This window comes from Lissotriton vulgaris, chromosome 7 (genome assembly GCF_964263255.1).
Source record: "Lissotriton vulgaris chromosome 7, aLisVul1.2, whole genome shotgun sequence".
In the NCBI taxonomy this organism is placed as follows: domain Eukaryota; kingdom Metazoa; phylum Chordata; class Amphibia; order Caudata; family Salamandridae; genus Lissotriton; species Lissotriton vulgaris.
Genome location: NC_141695.1, coordinates 58,108,681 through 58,132,297, shown reverse-complemented (window position 1 = coordinate 58,132,297; position 23,617 = coordinate 58,108,681).

Below are 23,617 nucleotides of genomic sequence, written 5' to 3'. Positions count from 1 at the left end.
GGCACCTGTCAGGTATAAATATTACCAACGTTGCCTTAAGCAATGGAGAGCTACTGTTGCTGATGCCAGCTGCCTGCAAGACCCCGTGTTGGTAAATCTAGCACTCTGTCGCTGCAGCCTGCTGTCCCTGTGGTGGTGAAGCTGCTGATACCATTATCGCTGCTAAAGCGCGAACGATGGTACAGTACACTTAGGAGCTGAACAGCCGTCCCTCTGCGAAGACATCCAGCAGATTCCAGCTGCCCGCGGACGCTGTCCCCCCTCCTTCCTCGACGCGCTGAAGAGACCCGCTGCCTTTCTCGTGCAGAGAAATCCAGCTCCGGCGTTTCCGGTCTGCCCTCGCGGGTGACTGGGATATCGAGAGTGACCCCTGAAGGAGATACCAATCCTCCATCATTCTATTCAGAGGTATGGTGTTGACTAAACCCTTAGACTAGAATTCTTGAAACAAACCTTGGCAAAACCAGCTTAACTTAAAGCTACTTACTTACTCCCCTTCCACGTGTTAGGCTTAGGTCAGGCACACTGGGGTAGGCGTAGTTAGAAGCACCAGTTGAGTATGTTAGCCTAATGTATATATGACTGTATATATGTTTTATTACTTTTAAACCATTGTATGGCTAAGAAACCATATCAATGCTTTTACAGTTCTATTTCGCAATCCTTATCTTACTGTACGTACTTTTTATAATAACAAGTCTTGCAATTGTGGCAATACATTTCTCTTGTACGAGAAGAAAGACTGTTCAATAAATGTTAACCCTTTATTGACAAACGCCCGTCTCTCTATTCTCTACATCTCGTGAAAGTAAACTGCACTAGACTGACTGAGTGAAATACATGTCTATTGTTTCACACGACCCTAGAGATTGACTCTTGATCTGAGGAGCAAAGTTGTCATGTTGCACGGTTGTTGGAAAGCTGAATCCCTTCTTGTCTGTGCCAAGGAAGCTGATAACTTCCTATGCATAGAAGAAAGTTTCCAGTGACCTCTGAGCTAGTTGGTAACACAACCCAATTAAGTTTAGCATAGTCAGTGGAGGCCTGGAATATCCGCAGTTCCACGTCGATACTACTTTTTATGTTATTCCAATGCGCAGGGCCTAGTGGGAAACTAGGAACTACACTACAATGCGTAGTCTTAATGCCACTGTGGTCAACCTCAAAAAGAAAGTACTACAGCTGGACAAGAGGGCAGAGGACTCTGAAGGACGTTCTAGATGGAACAGCCTTCGATTCATTGGCTTTACCGAAAAGGCAGCCATTCAACATAATTTTCTTGAAAGACTGGATCACTAAGGTAATAGCCTCAAAGGCAATTTCAAAGTTTTTTTTTGTGGAAAGAACACATAGGGCACTGATTCACCCACTCAGGCCGAGCGTACCTCCTTGAGCCATAATCACTAGATTCTTTAATTACAGAAACCATAACATCATCCTGCATGCTACCCACATGAGAGGCCAGTTGCTCTACGAAGGACTTCTCATCTCCATATATCCGAATTACATACAAAGAGTTCAGGAACAGAGGAAAACTTTCATAATGGTCAAATGGAGACTCTGAGACCAGAACCTAAAATACAGACTACTGTTTCCAGCAAAGTTATGCGTGGCGAATGAGGGTCGCACTCTGTTCTTCTTCTCGGCCAAAAAAGCGAGCCACTGGTTACACACTAGAGGAAGTGGAGGGAATTGTCTGGCTCCATCTATGGGATCAAACACGATTAAAAAACTGCACTGGCTGCCTGTTGATGCCCGTATTCAATTCAAGTCACTCTGTTTGGCATTCAAGATCCTTAAACTGCATAGCCCAGAAATGTTGCAGCCCCTTTTATCCTTCTACGTACCGCAGCGAAATCTTCGTTCTTTTGTCCAGCACCTTGCAGTCATCCCTAAAAGCAGGCTTTGCCGGATGGGTGGCCGCTCTTTCCGGGTTTTGGGAGCTAGGCTCTGGAACTCCCTCCCGGTGACCATCCGGGGCATTGACAACATGCTTGCCTTCTGGAAGGCTGTGAAGACTTTTCTGTTCCCTTCTTGTTAAGGCTCTCTGTTCAGTCTCGCCGTCCCCTGTATATTATCTTATGGATCATTAGCGCCGGGACGCACCTTTGCTGGGGCAGCTGTTGCGCTTGACAAAATAGTAACATAACATAACATAACATAACACCAGAATTCTAGCAACCAGAGAACAGACATAGGAACGCAGGAATACGACACAGCAACAACTAGGAAGATTCGGCAGCCCGCAGAGGGTAAAAGTTCTACTGGAAGTGACACTCCAAGACTCTGATACAGAGACCATACCTAAGTCAGAAGGGATATCACAGGAACTAACAACAGATGATGGAGGGTCAGGGAGTGGACATGAATGAGCAGAACCAGGTGGGCAAAAGAGACAAACACAGATAAGTGATTAACCAGCATGTGTACACTGGGGTGGGGATTGTAAATGTAAGGATAGAGAGATAAGGGGAAAATATATATGAGAAACAATCTTAGAATGGAATTGGGCAGCTAAGGGGAAGCACTTCCCCCAATAGAAGCTGAACTTTGCCTGGGGAGCTTGAGGAGCTATCTCACTCTCTGGCCGAATCTTTGACCATTATGAAGGCAGCAAAACCATATATGGATTCAGAGATTATCCTCACAGGGGATTTTAACTGTGTCTTCGACGCAATATTAGATAGAAAGCCCCCAGGAGTAACACAAAACCGCAACCGTTAGCATCACTGACAATAATAGTTCAGAACATGCAGTTATGAGATGAATGGAGCGCAAGGAATCTGATAAAGAGAATATTCTCATGTCACACCACAGCATCTAACACATTTATTTGCATTGATCACTTTTGCCTTACACCCGAATTGTCAGCTGCATTGGGGGGAGTGTCTTATCTACCCCAATACTTGTCCGATCACTCACCACTAATATTAACTCTGACAAATAGGTAGGGCCGTCCTGCTATGGAAGCTCCGGGGTGAAGCCATTATTTTGAGAAAAATTGGGAATCGACGGCTAACAGATCAATGGAGTGGGAGTCTATGAAGGCGGTCATCGGGGAGGTGTGCATGAGGACCACAAATGGAGTTAGACAACAACTGGAAAAGAGACATAAAAACACAAGAAAGGCTGCTGAAGAAGCTAGATGACACTAAACACAAAAAACCACAACACATGCCTAAATGGAACAAAGCCAGAGAGGGATTATTAGAATCATGGCAGAAGCTAGAAAACATTTACATACACAGCATATAGACAGCGACTACATAGGAAGGGAGATTGGATGGGTGCACTTCTTGCAAGATGAATTAGAACCAACAGAGAGGTTATGCCTATGTTACAACTCCAAAATAAAAATGGGAACACCTTCTGCACACAAAGGGCGACCTTAGGAGAAATAGCACTACACCTCGAGTTGGTATGCATGAATAATCTCTACCCACTCAAACAAATACTGCAGGACTTTCTAAATAATACAGAATTACCCACATCAGAGTGAAAAGACGCCAAAGCCCTCGTGCGATGAACACAAAAAAAAAGTACTAACAGCCATTAGGAACCTGAAAACAGAGAAATGCCCTGGAAGCGATGGACTGCCGGGGGAATTCTACCAGCGGTTGGCCCCACTGATGGCCGACCGCTTATTGGCAGTATTTAATGAGGCCCTAACAAAACAATCCCTACCAAAAGTATGCAGGAGGCAGTGGTGACTATGATCCTTAAACCAGATAAAAATATCCTACTACCAAACTCCTATAGACCGATATCCCTCCTAAACCTGGACGCAAATAAACTAAGTGGAATTATGGCACCCTGATTACTGCCATACATGCCTCAACTTATCCACCCTGACCAAGCCGGGTTTATACCTAGGTGGAATACTACACATAATTTATGTAGATTAGCACACGTGTGGAATGCTTCAAGGCAAGATGCTGAGAGCTGTGCTTTGGTGCTGCTAGACATCGAACAGGCGTTTGACTCCGTCGAATGGGAATATATATGGGTGACCCTTAGAAAAGTGGGGCTGGGACAGGTGTTTATAAAATGGATTAGAATAATCTGCACCAACTCAACTGATCAGAACAATTTGCATTAACAAAAAGCACCCGGCAGGGCTGCCCCACGAATATTTGCAATTGCATTGGAGCCCTTGGCTGTTACACTGAGGTAAAAGCTGGGACAATGGGGAATCCAACTGGGGGACACCAACCATGTGGTCTCGATGTACACACATGATATGGTATAAGCCGTACGAGGCGGTACGAGCTCTTCTTGAAGAAATTACACATTTTGGAGAGATATCTAGTTTTTGTCTCAACCCTGGAAAGTTAAAATTGTTCCCCATGGGGAGACTAGCCGGGACAGCCAAAACAATTGTTACACAATGTAGGGCTAACGTGGGTGCGGGGGGTGTTAGGTACCTAGGAATAGGATTAATACGTGTGCCCACCGCTTACCTAGAAAATAATATAGGGAAAGCAATGGAAGGTATCAGTAACTCCATTAAATTCTGGAAGGGGCTTCCGCTTTCCCTGATGGGAAGAATAGTACTAATACAAATGGTCATTCTGCCAAGGTGCTTATATGCCACGCAGAATTCATTGTACATAATCCCTCACCAGTATTTTACACAACATGAACATTTACTAGTTGAATAATTGTGGGAAACAAGAGGAAGCGAGTAAAGTTTGGTAATATTTAACAAAAATGGGAGGCAAGAGGAACGGAAGTTCCACGCCTGGATTTACACTACATGGCCACACAGCTTCAATACACAGTGCATTGGATAGACAAGCATTATAACTGGGAGAAACAACTAGAGTCAGCTCCCTACCCAAGCTCATCAAGATGGGGGTTTGGGGGGGCCCAAGTCCTATCCATATGTTATTCAACATGTTGTGGCGATATGGGAAAAAGCAGTCCAGAAATTAGTTCGACAAGCACCCTATGCCCCAGATATGCCATTATGGGTGGTGAAACCCTTCAAAAAGATAGCAGATTCAATGTCCATTAAAAACGGGTGGAAGGGGAATGCCACACAATGGGAGATTTATACAGCAATGAACAATTCATAACGAGGGAAGAAGCTGAGAATACATTTGAATTAGGAGAAGGACAATTTTTACAATAGGAGAAGATCTCAGCAGTTGCCTGTGAAATACAGCCCGCATTCCCACAGGAACCACCTACTACATTGGTCCTACAGGCACTTCTCAGCCTGGCTGGAGGCCGTATACTGGACTTACATATGTACAGAGCGTTACGAGACGACCTTCCCAAAAAACTCCTCCCAGTCCAGGCAAGATGGACCGGAGCGATGGATGAACCTCTGACATATAAGGAATGGCTCAAAAGTGAGATTTAAATTCATACATTAGTAGTAATATTGGGATTGCTCCCTACTCCCGCATTTAAAAAACTCAGCAGAAGGTCTGTCCTCTTAGGGCTAGTGTTGGCAAAGAGGAGAATAGCAATAAGATGGCTCAGTTCGGACCCCACCACAATGGAGGGGTTGCTAAAAGACCTGAGCAAAGGGGCAACTGCAGAACTAGTCAGAATGAAAAGGGTTAGAAGGGACGAACAAGTAGAAGATGGGGCTCAAGCCTGGTCCCTCATGATAGCAGAAGCAAAAGATCCCCCCGTCCCTGATGTGGAGTCGAATGGGGAACGAAAGGAGGAGACAGGCATGGAAGGAAAGGCCAGATGAAGCGACATCAGGCAATGTATAGTGTACATAGATATGACCTATGGGGAGATAGGTATGTTACCTTTTTTTGAGATCTGACATGACAATAGAGAGGGTTGCGGGAGTGTTTTTGTGGTTACACTGGCACAAACAGCATGAAGTACACATGTTTAATAATGAGAGCTGAAAAGAAAAATAATCTCAAGATATGGATTTAAAAGATGTAATGGAAGCTGGGAAAAGGTATATATGAAAGTTGATATGACAACTGTAAATGTGTCTTGATACCATGCCAATAAAACATTCAGAAAAATCTATGTGTGCTGCATTTGGCAGCATACATAGAAAGAGGAAACCACATGTGTTATTTTTGTGCAGCCCTACAAGGCAGACACCCTTGTCGCACCATGTTGCAACAGTGCCTGCATTGGAGCATGGCAGCCCATTGTGTGCCAGCACAGTGGAAAAGTACAGGAATGAGCCTTATCTTGTTGATATGGTGCATTCTTGCCCTTTTCCTTTGATGCACAGCAGCACAGCAGGACGGCTTGCTGCACCGCCATGCATCAAAATATTATAAATGAGGCCCTGAGTCTTTTATGGTTCATTTAAATGCTCAGAATGGGTGAAAAATAATATATAGATACCAAAAATCACATTGTGATAGGGAACCCAAGCATGGACCATAATGTGAATTAGAAACATTAGAACAAAATAAAAGTGAACAAAATAAAATATTCAAGCAGATTTTCTATTTGAGAGGCAGCTTTCTAAATGCAAGTCGCAGTTTTCTGAACGTATTGACACAAAATCACAAAAAAGCATACTTTATCAATAAAGATCTAGGAACACATGCATCAAGCATATTACTGTTCGCAAATGGGTCAATTTGAAGAATTGGCCTATTCGCGACCGGTAACATGCTATTTGTGATGCACAAGCACAAAGGCATTCGCATAATAGGTAATCGCAATTTGTGGGATTACCTATTTTGCGAATGCAGTTAGGGAATCCCTAATTGTGATGCATTATGCATTTGCAAATTGCATTTTCGCAAGTCTTGCCATGAGCAAAGAATAATAAATGAATGTCTCCAGCCCCTTTCAAGGCCCCATGCCACTTTCTCAAATGTTTTGGTTGGGATCCCGAGTCCCCTGCAGGACACCCACAGCTTACAACATTGTTAGTGGTCCACTAGATAGCTCCAATGGCTCTAAGGCCACTGCAGCCACACAGCTCTCCACATGCAGCCTCTATCCTCTGGGGCCACACAGGAGCTGGCTACATTTCTTTCTGATCCCATCAGGTGGGAGCACCCTTTCATTTTGTCTCCCACCAGGCGGAAGTAAAACTTGGGGTGGTGAAACTCATAGAGTATCACTCCATGGAATTTTGTGTTTTGCTATTCGTGATGGTTTTTAATGCCAGGAGCTTTTCCCACGCTGTTAAATCAGCACAAATGGGACCGTGTGGCATTCCAGAGGGTGCTGCTTCTTTGTGCCACACAAGCAGATTTTCTTTTCGAGAGGCAGCTTTCTAAATGCAAGTAGCAGTTTTCCCAACATGATTGATAGCGGGATGTACGACATTACAACGCATGCTTTTACATCGCAAGCTTTTACAACACGGTTTTTACAATGCATACCATTACAACGCATAGTGCTTTGGGGCGCTGGATAGTGAATAGTTTAATTTACTATTCCAACTCCAGTCCCCGTGGATAGTAGGGAAGGTGTTGGACAGTAAATTAAACCTATTCCCTATCCTAGAGCGCCCCCCAGCGCAATGCGTTGTAATGGTTTGCGTTGTAAAAGTTGCGTCGTAAAGGCACTGCGTGGTAAAAGTTGCGTTGTAAGTGATGTTTCCCTTGATAGCGACCTGCCGCAACCATCTGCATTGACATACCTCACCAGGGGGCAGTCTAGCACTTGATTTTCTCCCTCTAACTCGCACTCGCCAACTTAATGTTGGCAAGCCACAAATGAGAAAAAACTCCAGAGCAGCGGAGTTTACTACCCTCCCCTAAGCAAAACACAGCTTCCCCTGTGGGCAGAGTACTGTGCTTGAAATTATCACTGCGTCCTAGGGGATGGGGTCCCCAAGACATTTCAACATCAGTTCCGGGGGGTGAGATCCATGTGGTGGCCAAAATTACAATGAGTTGGCCCTTGTCCACCACTGCAAAAAATAAATAAATACTGCACTACCTCCCAGACCCTGGACTACTCCACAAGAAATTCAACAAAAAGTGTGGTTCCGCCTTCTTTAAAGTTGTTTGCCACTCATGTGGTACACTTGCATGGGACCGCTAAACAATAAAAATACAGATTTGACCCAATGGACTCTTGGAATGCCACTGCAAGGTGTAGAGTCAGGGTATCCCTACCCAGTCCCCTTATGTCCTTTTTGAAAAACATTCTCAAGTCAGAGTATCAAGTCCCCGAGTCCTGTAATGACTGCTACATTATTTATTGTTATGTTACAGCCGGTTAATCAGTGTGCTGGGACCTCATTTAATCATACAGCTTGCATTTTGGAGCTTCAGCATATCTGCAAATATATCTTAAAACTTTAAACCTTAAATTCTCAAAAATGACTGAACCTATTGACATAAAATCACAAAAAAGCATACTTTATCAATAAAGATCTAGGGGCACATGCATCAAGCATATTACTGTTCGCAAATGGGCCAAATCACAGAATTGGCCCATTCGCAAACGGTAAAACGTTATTTGCGATGCACAAGCCCAAAGGCATTCGCAAAATAGGGAATTGCAATTTTTGCGATTACCTATTTTGCGAATGCAGTTAGGGAATCCCTAATTGTGATACATTATGCATTCGCAAATTGCATTTTCGCAAATTGTAATTGCAAGTTACCATCAACTTAAAGTTGATGGTAAGTTGTGCTTTCTTTAAAGAATGAACAAAAAAGCATTTTTTAAAGTGCAATGTGGTGCACACACCTACCCTTAGGGCGTGCATGTACACCACATGTGATACTTACCTTTGTTGGGGGTGCATCAGGGTGGCCTTTTGGCCCCCATTCACCCTTTAGATTGTATGCGCAATTTGCGATTACCTTTTTGGTAATCGCAAATTGCGAATCCTGTCCCATTCATTCCTATGGGCCTCGAGGCCCATAGCAATGAATTTTAAGGCATTTATTAATTGTGAATCGCAATTTGCGATTCACAATTAAGGAATGTGTAGGAATCACATTTTTTGGGCGAAACCTACATGCATAAGGAATGGCGATCCATTAATAGCAATTCCTTCAGAATCGCTATTAAGGAATTGCTATTCCTTAGCTTAATGCATGTGGCCCCTAGTTTCCTGCCAAATTTGGTTTAATTTTGTTCAGGTGTTTTGGCTGTACTGCTGTTGAAATGTACCATATATATTCCATTGAGAAGAAATGTTTTGGAAAGAAGCTGAGATGGATGATATGAAGATTCATCAAACTATGACAACGTTGTTAACAAAACAAAAAAAATAAAAGTCTGACTTAACTAAAACTACTTACTGGTGACTGCCACTATGTAATCCCCCTCTCTCTCTCTCTCTCTCTCTCTCTCTCTCTCTCTCTATCTCTCTCTCTATCCCTCTCTCTCTCTCTCTCTTAAACTGACATCATTTTAAGGTATGGTAAAAATACTGAAAAACTCTCTTAGAAAATAAAAGTTAAAGTTAGGTGAAAATGTAATTTAAGACATACCTTAAATGAATTTCTAAAATGTAAAGTAAGTTATTAGTACCATGGCTAACTATACAGCCACTTTAAAATGTGGCTTTCCAGAATATGTCTATGTTTCTTTTTAGTATAATGTAGGTTATTTGTATAAATGATGTAATATAAAAGGGTATAAGCAGTGGATGGTGGTTTGGTGAATTATAGTTGTTGTGTGGTTAGAGAGCTGAAAACAGTGTGTATGGAGGAGCTCGAGTTATAATAAAGAAAATGTGGTATAGAATTGTAAATGTAAGGTATAACTTCAACTTTTACGTTTGTAATTTGTGTGTACTTTAAGTTTGGTTTGTAAACAAGGAAGAAATAAAGTTATTTTAATTTAAATGTGATGTGTACATGATACATTTAAGGAATAATTATTACTTTAAAATTACAAATGTTTGTGTCGTTCAAGTTTGGGTTATATAGACAGAATAAAGAACGTTTTTGCTATATAAATATATATTAAAGTTATGTTAAACCTCTGACAACGTTGTCATTCTGCATTGATTTTCAACCATGTCATCCCTCACATTGAACTATTTGGTGACTAATCATCAAGACAGGAGAGTCAAGGAGACTTTGGCAGCAAACATGATATCCCACATCAAACATCCTGCTTCTTATAAACACCTTTAACTCATCTGCCATAACAAATATCAGGGTGCTGTTCACCAAGGAGCTAAATAACTCCTCCCCTTTCAGATGTTTCACTCCTCTATATATCATTGAATACATGGAAATAAAAAGCCTGTCCTATCTTATGGTAATGTGAGTTTTGGAGGAAACCAGGTAAGACCTTGCCTGGGAGTCTCACTGCTTTGTCTAACACAGAGCTTGTCAGTTTGAAGACAAGTCATGAACATTCAGGTATCCATTACACACAATCAAGACTGCTGAACTCTACCCAGGAAAATGGCCAGTATTGAATGTAATCACAAAAGTAACACTTACAAGACATCATCTACCAGCTGTCCTGAGAACTGGGCATCAAAAGGGGAGTCCTCAATTATAAGGACACATCATGCTAATTGTGTTTAATAAAGTTGACGTTTTGCAGTTGTAGACCTTGCCCTTGTCGCTCCAGCGTCTCTGAAGAGCTCCTTGCAGAGTGAATGCTTTCTTCAGCTTCATAAAAGAAGACGAGAGAAGGCACAAACAGAGGATGGAAAATACATCATGGTGAATGTCATGGATGCCGTGGACCCTTTTCTGTATTGTGGCCTAAAAGGAATATATTACTTCTACACGTCCTCTTCTTTGCATGACTCCTCATCCTCGGTAGATGTATGACTTACCAATTCTTAGATAACAGTGTTCGCACAGTAAGTGCTGGGAATCTATTTCTGATGCTAACCTTCTACAACATGCATTATTAATGGACTATTTACAATTGGTATTAACAGTAGTGTTCAGAGAGCGGTGTCAAGAGTTATTCTATGTTGCTTATTATTATCTCTGTACAAACACACTTCAGGCAAATGACCTTCCACCAGCTTCAGGACATCCATGTCACCAGTAAAGTCATATTTAGCTCATTTTAGAACAGGTTCCCATCCAGCAAAGGCACCAATGGCATCAATGTGAGAGTTATCAAGCCCACTTCCTGCATTCTCTTGACCTCTTCAACAAGCTGTAGTGCTCAACAGGTATTGGTTACCAGCTAGCGCCAAGAGTATGTGCTGCATGTTTCTTTCAGTGCTGTGATGTAACTGACTTGTAAGCCATGAGACTTTGTAATCTGTGTACAAGTGACACAGTATGTGAAAAGGGAGCCGGCAGTCTGTGAACAATGGCACTTGCAGCTGCTGGTGTGACAGTGGCACACCAATAGAGCATGCAAAGAAAACGCTGGCATGGAAGTTGATCTCTCTGGCACATGTCTTCATATTACATACAACAATGATCTGGGGTGATGTGCACTTTGCCCCAAGGCTTAACCAAATTCAGGGCAATACCATTCTCGGGGTCGCAAAGCTCCTTTGGGGAATCACTACTCTTCATCTCCATTCCAATGGTCCATCCATGCAGACTTTCTGTAGGAAAGAATGTGCACTGGGGAACAGTGTGCAGCAGCCCTAGCCCCTGTTGCTGATATTTTTTACATTCAAGATGAAGGTAAATACATGTGTTGTTATAAACATATAGTCAATGCTTTGACGCCTTCTCTGAATGACGCAGCACAGAAGTGATTGCATTGTACACAGTCAGCTTTCACTTACCCAGTTATGAGTTCCCTTTAACTCAGATGGGAGATGCAGGCTGGTACCTCACTATGTGTTAAAGCAGATAGTGAGTTAAACTCCCTAAAATGGGTGAGGAGGCCGAATTCCACGTTCTAGATTTGAATAGGAACACCTGGCCAATGGTCTTTATTGCTTGCTATAGAAGTGTGGAGGGGAGAAAACTAGTTACCAATTATACATTTCCCCTCCCTGTCTGACAAAAAGACCACATACTCTGGATTCAGGTTTCTTAATGTATTACAAAGCCAAAAATAACAGAATATAGACACGCCTCTAAATCAGAGTATAAAGATACATGAATACTAACACAGTGCCCAATCCATGAATATAGTTAATTCAGCACAATAGGCACAGAACAATGAATTCCAGAATCAGAACACAAGTGAGTATAGACACTGCGTCCAAATCCGTTTTCATTTGTATTTCCGAAAATAAAGAATAAGCTGTCCCTACTCTTCTTCTAACGTGCATCCCTTCCTAAGTTGCTAGCACATGTTGACTTCCTAAGAAGTACACTCACGTTAAATGGATCAAGGAGCGTGAATCTACGGAGCTTGTTCTAAGATGCTCCCTTTCCTCAGTCAAATGCAGAAGTCCTGCAAATCTTTCCCTGTGCCTAATACCAAAAGACAGGTCACATGGTCAACTATTCCGTGAACACCTTCCTTGAGTAACTTTCCACAGACTCCAATTAATTCAAAGTCTTCTTCAACGACCTTGGTTCCCAGGTTAAACCAGTCACGGAAGGTGTCCACCCTTCTCTCTGTTCAAGTTCTTCAAAGACATTCCTCTCCTCCCATATATCTTCTTAAATCTAAAATAACGAGGTCGAATTCCTGAACCTGCAGTAAGGGAGTAAGCAAACTTTCTACACGCACATCCATTTTAATTAACTCTCAGCTTGAAAGCAAATGAGGAGAAACAACACTTAAGAAAAACTAAATTTAGGCCTACAATTCGCTAACCTAAGAATGTTCTTTAATGTGCACCCATCGCACAAGCCTCTATAAGAATCATTTATAAACAGTAAATGCATTTATTTTGCCTAATATTCACAATGCACATGCATGATTACATTATTTTTGTAAACACTTGCGAAATCCTGATCAGTCCTGTAAATAGTGTCACAATTTCATTCTACTGATTTTAATATGAAGATATAAACATCAACTTCAAACAATAAAATATATGCAAGTGCACTTTTGACATGAATATAATGCACCCTTACAAATTTAAGAGCGTTGAGCGCTCTATCATGGAGAATAACCACCTCAATCTATAATTTCCAGGTTCTTTGACGTTGGGTAGTGTACCAAAAACATTTGTTGAGTAGGTGGTACATATCTATTGTAGAGTTGCTGCAGTTATGGTGTATTTTACCTGAGGAAAGAGTCTGTTGGGCTTCTGGTTGGTAAGGAAATGGGTCAGGCTGGCACCTTTGCCATCAGCCCCTGTCCTACCTCTACCTGGGGTTCTACTGTGTGTGGATCTACCCCAGAAAATATGGTTTGGTGTTTCCAGAACTGGACATTTTGGGTCTGGAGAAACCTGAGCACTAGCAGCTGCACAGACCCTTATTCCGGCTTAGATACCACTCCGGCCAGTTTGTTTTCAGACACTTGACACTATACTACCTAGCAAAAACCTATGAGAAAGATTGTCCTGCCAGATAGTGCAGCTTTCTCTCAGAAGAGCAGACATAATCTGTACTCTTTGATGTGACACTACTAACATCCCTAATGTGCACGACATGCTAACCTGGGACATTTTTGTTTTTTCAGTTTTATATAGCCCAAACTCAACTGGAAGGTATTGGAGTGCTTTTCATGAGCACCAGTTGTGATACACAATAAAACATTCATTTTGGAGGGCACAGGGAGATTAGGTGATTACACAGAATCACAGAAAGTGTAGACTCAAACCTGATTCCCCAGTTCCATTACTCAGCAGCTCTAGCCTAATTCTGTTTTACTGGCATGCCCTAAAGTACTAGATACTGATCTGCAGACAGGATATTGTCAGCAAACAAATGTAGTAGCATTAGTCAAAGCAGTATTATCATCTGGGCTACAAGAGCTACTTCTGGTGGGTACTGAGTACGGGAAGGGACCTGATGATGTGAGGTAAACATACAATAGCTTTATCATTTGAGGAAAGTGGTAATACGCTCCCCTGCTTGTCCTGCAAGAAAAAATTACAGATGCTTCATTGGCATTTCCATTTCACCCATGTTGGTTTCTGCTCACCAAGAGTTAGAGTTAGTCATTCCACTCCCTTCAATGGTGAGGGTGGCATTGCCATCCATGGACTATTCTGTTCCAGGTTGTAGTATTCACAGAAACGGCTTGCTTCAGTAGCAATCCTTTGTCTCTCTCAGAGAAGCTGAGAATGTATCCATGATTTCGAAATTTTTGAGTCCTGTGACCAGTGCACTTACACATTGCTACCCCTCGTGTATGAGTAGGATGGACTATTTTAGGGTGTTTTGCCAGGAGGCTAAGCACTGAATATCGTCCCACCCTAATATCATTTCCAAAATGACATTCAAAATATGAAGAAGGTAAGTGTATGTTATTAAGAATACATTTACTTTGTATATTACCCATAACAAAATATAACATTTCAAAAAATGTAGATAGGAATAGTACATTTATACTTAGCAACATACACTTACTACCCTCAATATTTTGGTTGCTGTTATTTGTGTGACTGTAGTATCATATCGGATTTACTAGTTAATAATTTGACATGCACCCCATCGCACCACACAGTGTGGAGCAGATTTATTAACACTTTGTATGTCCTTTAGGATAGTCCCATCATGTACATACCGATTACATACATGTTGTCCCATCCATCCTGCATAACGATTCTACACACTTTTACCTAGTAGCTTAAATCTGTCTCTATGACATCAGACTCCTGGTACCCTATCTTAATCTCTGTACCTGTCGTACATAAACATAACCTCAGGCACAACAGATTTATTCTGTATAAGGGTCACCATTTTTTTCATCTATGGCCAGCAGACAGTTTTGCATGATCATGTTTGTTTAGAAAAGGATTAGCAGAGGATTAGTGAATGTTTTCAAAATATATCAATTCTGGAAGAAACCATGGAGGGACCACTTTAGTATAAAAGACCATCACTACCCCTTAAAGAAATAGAGGAGAATTCCTTGCAGGCTGGGCCGAGATTCTTCAGGCTGATCCTTCGACAGGCAGAGACCTGACATCTTGCGGGGTGCCATCCTCAAGGCAGAGACGGGGTCATTCATTCAGAACCATTACGTGAGGGGATAGGACTTCCCCGGGGGATTCTTGGCTACATTAGGATCTATCCTGACCTTTATATACACAGGCTTTACCCAGATACCTAGGTTAGGTACATTTAGGTAGACCACGCATTGTGGGAGTACGCCAATGCTATTGTTTCATATAATCAGCTTTTATTTATCTTATTAGCACTAAGGTGGAAATGTATCTACTTTTTACAATATTGCCACTAGCGATTACATTTGTCTGCTCCTGTCTTTTGATTGTCGCAGCTAATATGTTTCACACTAGACTGACGATTGACCAATAAATAATTATTGAAAACCATTGCAATCATCATTTTATGTGTATTCTAAGAAAAGTAAGCACGAGTGACTAAGCGAAAGATACAGTTTTGTTTCCACTATACCTGAGGAATCAGGGTTGTCATGTTCAGTGGTTGCCAGAAACTACACACACTGCTGTAGAATACAGGGGAGTGGTAGTGGCACTGTAGAGCTAGCTGGTCTAATGGCTGACTCATTCTGTAGGAGTGTCCAGAGTCTGTACTCACACTAAGGCCTCAGTTTAGGTCATCCAAAACGTGCAGGACCTGGGCGATCCTGGGAACAACACGTTGAGATACACAATCACACATTCATTTTGGTAGGCACAGGGAGATTAAGTGATTGCCCAGAATCACAGGATGTTTAGACTGAACCCTGATTCCCCAGTTCCATAGTCAGCTCTAGCCTAATTCTGTTTTGACTGTCACACATAAAAGTACTAGATACTTATCTGCAGACAGGATATTGTCACAAAAAAATGTGGCAGCATTGGTCGAAACCGTGCTATCATCTGGGCTGCAAGAGCTGCTTCTGGTGGGTACTGAGTACAGGAAGGGACCTGCAGATGTGAGGTACACACACAGTAGCTTCAACTGCGCTAACATTCGATCATTTGTGGAAAGTGGTAATATGCTCCTGCTGCGTATCCTGCAGGAAAAAAAAAACAGATGTTTCATTGGCATTTCCATTTCACCAATGATGGTTTCTGCTCACCAAGAGTTGGAGTTAGTCATTCCACTCCCTTCAATGGTGAGGGTGGCATTGCCATCCGTGGACTATTCTGCTCCAGGTTGTAGTGTTCACGTAAGCGACATGCTTCAGTAGCAATCTTTTGTCTCTCTCAGAGAAGCTGAGACTATCAAGGATTTCAATATTTTTGCTAACTCTAATCGGAAAATTATTGAGTCCTGTGTCAGGTGCAGTTACACATTGCTACCACTCTTGCATGTGTAGGATGGACTGTATCATGGTGTTGTGCCAGGATGACATTCAAAATATTAAGAAGGTAAGTGTATGTTATTAAGAATATGTTTACTTTGTATATTAACCATAACAAAATATAACATTTCAAAATATGCAGATAGGAATAGTACATTTATACTTAGCAACACACACTTACTACCCTCTATCATTCAGTTGCTGATATTTGTGTGACTCTAGTATGTTATCACATTTACTAGTTAATAATTTGACATGCACCCCATTGCACCACACAGTGTGGACCAGATTTATCAACACTTTGCACGGGTACAGTGTCACCAAAAGTGATCCTAAAGAGCTCAAGTGCTGAATCTTAATTTACTTTCCAGTATGAATATTGTTTTGTGGTGGAAAATAGTCGTAAAGTGATGCAAAGTAGCACTGTGCATCACTTTGTGCTCACTATTTTTCATCAGGGGGCGTCCTATGTGTGGTGTATGGTTTATCCCATGAAGTCCCCCCTGCTTTTTTAAGCGAAGTCTTATAAAACAAATGTGCAGACAGAACTTTAGTCCAAAAATGTAAACCTCCTTGAGACATGCCTTAAGTTGGAGAACATTTTTTCTTTCTAATTTTTACAAACTCTGCTTGTGTGCTGTAGGATAAACACATATACAATGTTGGAACTGTTTTTAACTATGTCCAAGCATATGTAAGATTGCCATGGTGTGGAAGGCACCAATGGGCCCCAATGTAAATGCATGGATGCTTGATCTTAATAGGGCACTGTTCTCTGAGTGCACAAACCAGCAAGAGATTGCAATACGTGCGTCAGCCCTCCCGCAACAAACCACTATACAATGGCAGGAATATTTGTCTGTGATCAAAACTAAATTGTCCACTGCTCCCCCTCCCTCTTAGACACGCTCATTAGCATGGGACCCTGGTCTCCTGAGATCTCTCCGAATCCCACACTGATATACGAGTATGTCTGCCCGTGGATGCCGGATACTTAGGCTTCCTGTTCCCTGCCTCTCTCTGCCTGCATCCTGCCCGCCTCTCATGCCATTGCTCTCCTTTCTCTTACCCCCCACACCACCCCCCCTCACCCTTGACACATTCACTAGTACACAGCCTACCGTGCCCTTGCAACTATACACATGCTGCCCATTGATACATCAGACTGTCAGACACACTCACGATGGCAATTCCACGAAGAGATCGGTTCATATTTTCTTCTTTATTTCTTCTGTTCTCTCCTCTTCTTTCCATTTTCCTTTGTTCCTCTTGTTCAAGTTAAATTCATTTTGAAATGTATGTGACTCAATGGAGAAATGGTTTTGAGGAACAATAACTAGTTCTCCCTTTGGTACTGGTTTAATGTGATTGTTTACAGCTGTGCAGCGCTGCAGAGTGATGCACCAGGCCAGCCAACAAAGTAGACCTTAATGTTTCCCAGAGGAGTCTTCCTCTATACCCCTGCCTATGCCATTCAAATGTATTGTTACCTTATAATGTCAATGCCAGATTGAATTGTCAGACAGATGTTAGTGATGTTACCTTATTGAAACTAATAAAAATCATTTGAAGAAAAAACTATGTCCAAGCATAGTATTTTATAGTGGAAGGGTACCATAAATTTCACCCAAACTGGGGTAGACAGCAACAGAGCTATAGTTTAGGAGATATGGCTCTGTCCCATCTCTCCTTTTCACGCAATGCAGCAACTATGGTTGCTGCACCGCATTGCATGACGTTTTAGTAAATTTCCTCTCTGATGTCAATGGTCATTGTCCTGGAATTTAGGGCATGATTTCGAGATTGGCAGATGGGTTACTTCATCACAAATGTGACAGGTAAGTGGTGCAAAATATATTCAATACATTATATCTATATATATTCTATGACATTTGTAATATTACAGACAGGATAGCCATCTTGCTTGTGATTGAGTAACCCATCTGTTGAACTCTAGATCAAACCCTTAGTCTTGATTCACCACAGTATGCAGAGGCTTGTGTTAATTGATAACCAAACAACCAGTTCACCACTCGCTCAATCCATGGATAGTTTAATAGATGGGGACATTTTATCATTAATTGTTCTCCTGGGTCTATAATCTTAGTATTTCAGGCAGTTATATTCTCCTTCCATGGCAAACAACTTGCAATCTTCTCAAACAGATTTCAGTTGCAGATCTGTCTCATAGGTTCTGTCATGCCAGTCCTGCCAGTTTCCAGGCATTACAGTTATGGTGCATTTAGGTATAGTCTTTATGCTTAATCTCAGCTCCTTTACCTTTCAGTTAAATGCTTTAGTGAAAAGAAATCCCACAGCTGTAAAATGAGGGACTGCTAAACAACCCTCACTGCATGTGCTTTCCCCTAACCTATTGGCTGTTGGAAGAAGTACCTAGCATGACAGACATGTTTGCAAGTGAGCTATACCTGAGCAAAAGTTGCCCAGTCTGCATAAAAAATCAAACAACACACATTAGCAGTATTGATGTCTTTCTCCACTCACATGTGGAGCTAACCCTAGCACATGTGGCCTCTGTGTTGAAAGGCAAAGAGATCAATATTTTTTATTCATTTAAATTATTATGTTTGGTTGTACATAAAGCCTAGTAGGTGGGTCCAGTCCCCAACAGAAAGCAATTAACTTGAACAACCTTATCACACTGCAGTAGCATATCCCCGACTGAGTCAAATTTGAAGCAATTGAATCCTTCCTCGGGTACACAATGTGAGATGATCACAATTTCTGATGCTGCTAATACAACATGCATCAGCCCTAAATTCATCAACAGCCTTATATCTTGCTATACCCCCTCAGGTAACCTCCACTCGGCTCATCTCCAACTCTTGACTGCCCCAACCTTCAAGGTAAAGCACCAAGGTGGTTGCAGGTTTGCAACTCTGGCCCCCAGAATGTGGAATTCCATCCCCCTGGAAATCAGGTCAAGCACAGACCTACTGAGATTCTGAAAATCCCTCAAAACATGGCTGTACATTCAAGTATATGAATTAACTTCTCCGGGTCCGTATACCCTAGATCCAAATTGTCAATATTTTAATTGATCAAGCAATACAGATCACTTATGTTTGGTAGTAGACAAAGTCAGGTGACAATGCATTGTGAAATTGAGTCCTAAATTAAGATAATCACATTAAAAATATGGCAGGTGGACTCATGTGCAGGTTTAAAAGAATACATTGGACAAACATACAAATGTTTTCAGTGATCCTGCAGCAGTGCAATTATTGAAAAATGTTTGCAGGTTCAAAATCCTAGTTTGTCATTACCTTGGCTTAGAGAAAGATAGAAATGGCATCTTACAATAGCTAATTATCAATAATCAAAGTAAGTCAGCATTTGCTTTGATACAAGAAAGATTTATTTGAGGTTGCTGTATTTCTGGTTTGTGATTGATTTATCACCTAAAATGTGGTTCTACTGCAATTTTTGCCTTCTTTAACAATTTTTTTATTTCACACGTTTTGCAAACCATGAATGGTATGGATCTGTAATAGGTTTGAAGTGTCCATAACTCCACCCCCCCCCCCCCAAAATTGACAGGCATTTGTCAACTGCAGCTTGTCTTATCACAAACCTGCTTAGAAGAAGAACTATCAGATTTGTCTGTGACTTCTGCCTCCGCTGTCCTCTGGTAAAGGAAGGGTTGGCAGTTTTCAAGACACAGCTTCCATGAAGGCATCTGTTTGAGCAGCTGGTAGTCAAATGGAGGCCACACCACTGCCCCAGTTAATCTTAATGTGCTCATAGACCAAATTCTTTGGGAGAAGACAATGTGGTGCCTAGCGGATGAGTTTGGCTTTGAGCCTGGAGGGGTAAGAGGAGAGTGACATTTGGGCTAGTCAAAGAGTGAGAGAAACAGAGGAAAAACTCCAGTCCTCCATCTAGAAAAACAGGACCACAAGGAATTGTTGGATTATGTTTTACCATAGTTCAGCATCAGAATCCAGGAACTTGGTGATTCTGCTTAAAAGAAGGATGAGGATATGTGGGAATATTATCGATGTGATAAGCAATTATTTTAATCAATGCTGGTTAACATTATAAAATACATTCCAACCACTCTCAATTCAGGGGGCTGCTTGGAACAAATGAGGCATCCAGAAGACTGCCCACCTTCAGAAGAACCAAGGAATCTCTGACTCTGACAAACTTCATTCAAGATCAAAGGAGCTGTACTTTTATTGGGTCCAAGGAGAAAATTCTCGATATCTATTAACCTGGAAAACCAGTTGGAACTGGCCTTTGACTGGAACCGGGGAACACCCTTCTGTCAATTCAATTCATGAAGCTTTATTCGGAACATATAACATGACCATAAAAGCACAACAATAAAATAAATTCATACATGGAATAAATCAATATATCAGGAATTTGGGAAATGAACAGCCAAGAAATTGAAGACATGATTCTTAAAAACACATACTTTTCCTAACATTAATGCACTGAATTTAAAACGTTGAAGTATAAAAACAAATGTCGATCGAATGCAAGTTAAAAATTAAACTCATAGGCTGGTTAACTGTACGTGTGCCATATCTGACAAACATAGGTAGGCAGTACGAAAATTAATGTACAGTTTACAGAACAATAAAAAGTGCAAGGTGCTCTGTTTAGATACCCCATCACACATACATGGCCCTAGCGGATATCTCTTGAGATTTGGTAAAGCCATTAGGTGATGAGCTACTCCAAACCTTAGTCTGGTCAGCACAAACTTATGGGATTGTCTAGTCACCCATGCCAGATAGTGTGGGAAACTTCCAGCAGTAAGATATCTATTATAAAACATGACAGTAGATTATGATCCAGAGACTAAAGCCCGCTTCTTAGCAGTAAAAGCCAGGAATTTTTTTTGAACTCTTTTTTGGGAATTTGAGATGCAGCACTGGGATCGATCAAAACATTTAGACTAAATATCTCTGAAAAGCAGACGACAACATATTTTAACCAGGGTATATTTAGATGATTGTCCAACGAGATACAGTCCTCAATAATTGATCTGTTAAAGGTTTTTTCTTCCTGTAGCCAAATTGACCCCCAGATCATAAGTGGCCTAAGAGATAACAGATCAATTAGAAAATTTGTATCCAGTTCCCGATGGATTAACTCGGTCGGGGCAGAGGTGGGTAAAGATAGGAGCTTTTTTAAAAAACAGTTTTCTTCCTGCTGTAATTGATGATCATCTCTGTGGCCCCACACGCCAGCCCCATAGAGTGCGATTGTAACACATCTAGCTTGATAAATCTTAAGCATATCCCTGGTACGTCTGTCCCCCACCTTTGCAGCAAATCTAAAAACACCATGGGCAGTTTTAGCCATTTTTGTACGAATATTACAGAATTCTTTGGACCATTTTCTATCTTTAGAAAAGGTTATGCCAAGGTAACAAAATGTATTTACTTGTTGCACCTTTTCTTGGTCAATAAAAAAGGCATTTGAAGATTTATTTTGAGCCCCTCAGGTCATAGTGTGTGTCTTCCCCTTGTTTATGAACAATCTTCTCTCTTTGATAAAGTCAGAAAATCTATCAAGCCGACGCTGTAATCCCAGAGGTGTTCTAGATAACAAAACGGCGTCATCGGCGTACAATAACACCGGGACAGGTACTCCTTTGATCTGGGGGGCATCAGCTTTTACATTTTTTAAAATTGCATCAATTCCGCTTATAAAAATTATAAAAAGTAGGGGGGCCAGTACACAGCCCTGCTTAATCCCTCTTTTGACACCAAATGTTGGGGTACATTCACCTTTGGCATCATAACGCACAGATGTAAGTAGTTTCTCATATAACCTTGCGAGGAAAAAGTTGATACCTTCTGGGCCCCCAGTTCTAACAAGGTTGGACATAAAATAGAATGGTCAACCAAGTCAAAAGCACTACTGAGATCTGCAAAACAGAGATACAATGATCCTTGTTTTGCCTCAGTATATTTCCCAATCAGTAGATCAAGATTTACACATTGATCGAGTGTTCCCTGGCCCTTTCTAAATCCGTATTGACTGTTGGCAAGAATACCCTCTTTCTCGGCCTATTCCTCTAACCTGACCAACATGACTCTACTCAAGATCTTAACTGAGGAATCAAGAAGAGAAATGGGGCGGTAATTTTTCACCTCAGATCTACTGCCCTTTTTTGTATATTGGTATGATAATGGACTCCCCCCATGTATTGGGGGCCTCAGTACATACGGCTGCATTAAACACAATAGCCAGAAGGAAACTCCACATCTCTGGTACTGCTTTATACACGTCCACAGGCACCCCGTCGGGGCCCTGAGCTTTCCCCCCTGTACTGGCACGTATGGCAAGTTCAACCTCCTTAACTGTGATGTCCAATGGTAAAACAGCCCACCTACTGTGGTTAGTATCTCCCATGCAATTAGAATCAAAAATATCAGAGAAATGAGCAACCCAGCCATCGCTCGGGACATTTGAGGTTAACTCTGGTATATTATCTTCCTTCAAAGAAGAAGAGTTAACGGTAGCCCAAAACAGAGTACTGTTGGATGATTCGGCAGCTAGGTTAAGTGAATCCCAGGCTGACTGTTGCAACTCACCCTTCCTTCTTTTCAAGGCAGACTTATAATCTGCTCTTAAATTTCTTATATGATTAGCGTCCCTCGGTCTTTTAACAAGTTCATATTTCAGTTTAGTTAAAAGACTGGTACACGTGTGGTCGAACCAACCTGGGCAGCTTTTGCTACGTACGTTTTGGGGCATGGTAAACCTAGCATCAATAGATGTATTAATATCATTAAAGGAAGATAAAATCTGCGTGTGATTGGTACAATTATGAAGAATACAGGTAATATCTACCTGACAATCCTTGACAATCATACCAATTATTTCATTGGCTTTGTCCCCTCCCATCTAAGTCTAACTCCATTTGGTCTGTGTGGTTCCACATTGGTGACAATTGAACCCGTTTTAACGGAGCTACCCCCCCCAGAGAGTTGTTTCCAGAATGATACAGTTATGGTCACTTATAGAAGTTTGTTCAATCCTTGGAGCAGCGCATCTGGAGATGATGTTGGAAGAAATGATCACATGATCAATGACCAAACTAGTGTATCTACTCTTAAAGGTAGGGATAGTTTCACCATTTTTATCTTTTGCAAAACCTAAAATTTCCAGGTCATAGCAGCCCATAAATGAGTGTAAAGCCTCGCCATAGCTGCTATGTCAAAAATGCAGGTCGTCAAATCCAGCATTGTTTGTGAACCCACAGACTTTTTGTGTAGAGAATTCACATAAAGAGATGTTAAAATCACCAACCCAGATAAAATCAAAAGAAACATTCACCTATAAAATTAGATTTTCTATAATATTTGCTAACTCATGTTCCACAATTACCCTTGAGCTATCAAAAATGTTGTTGCAGTAATTTACT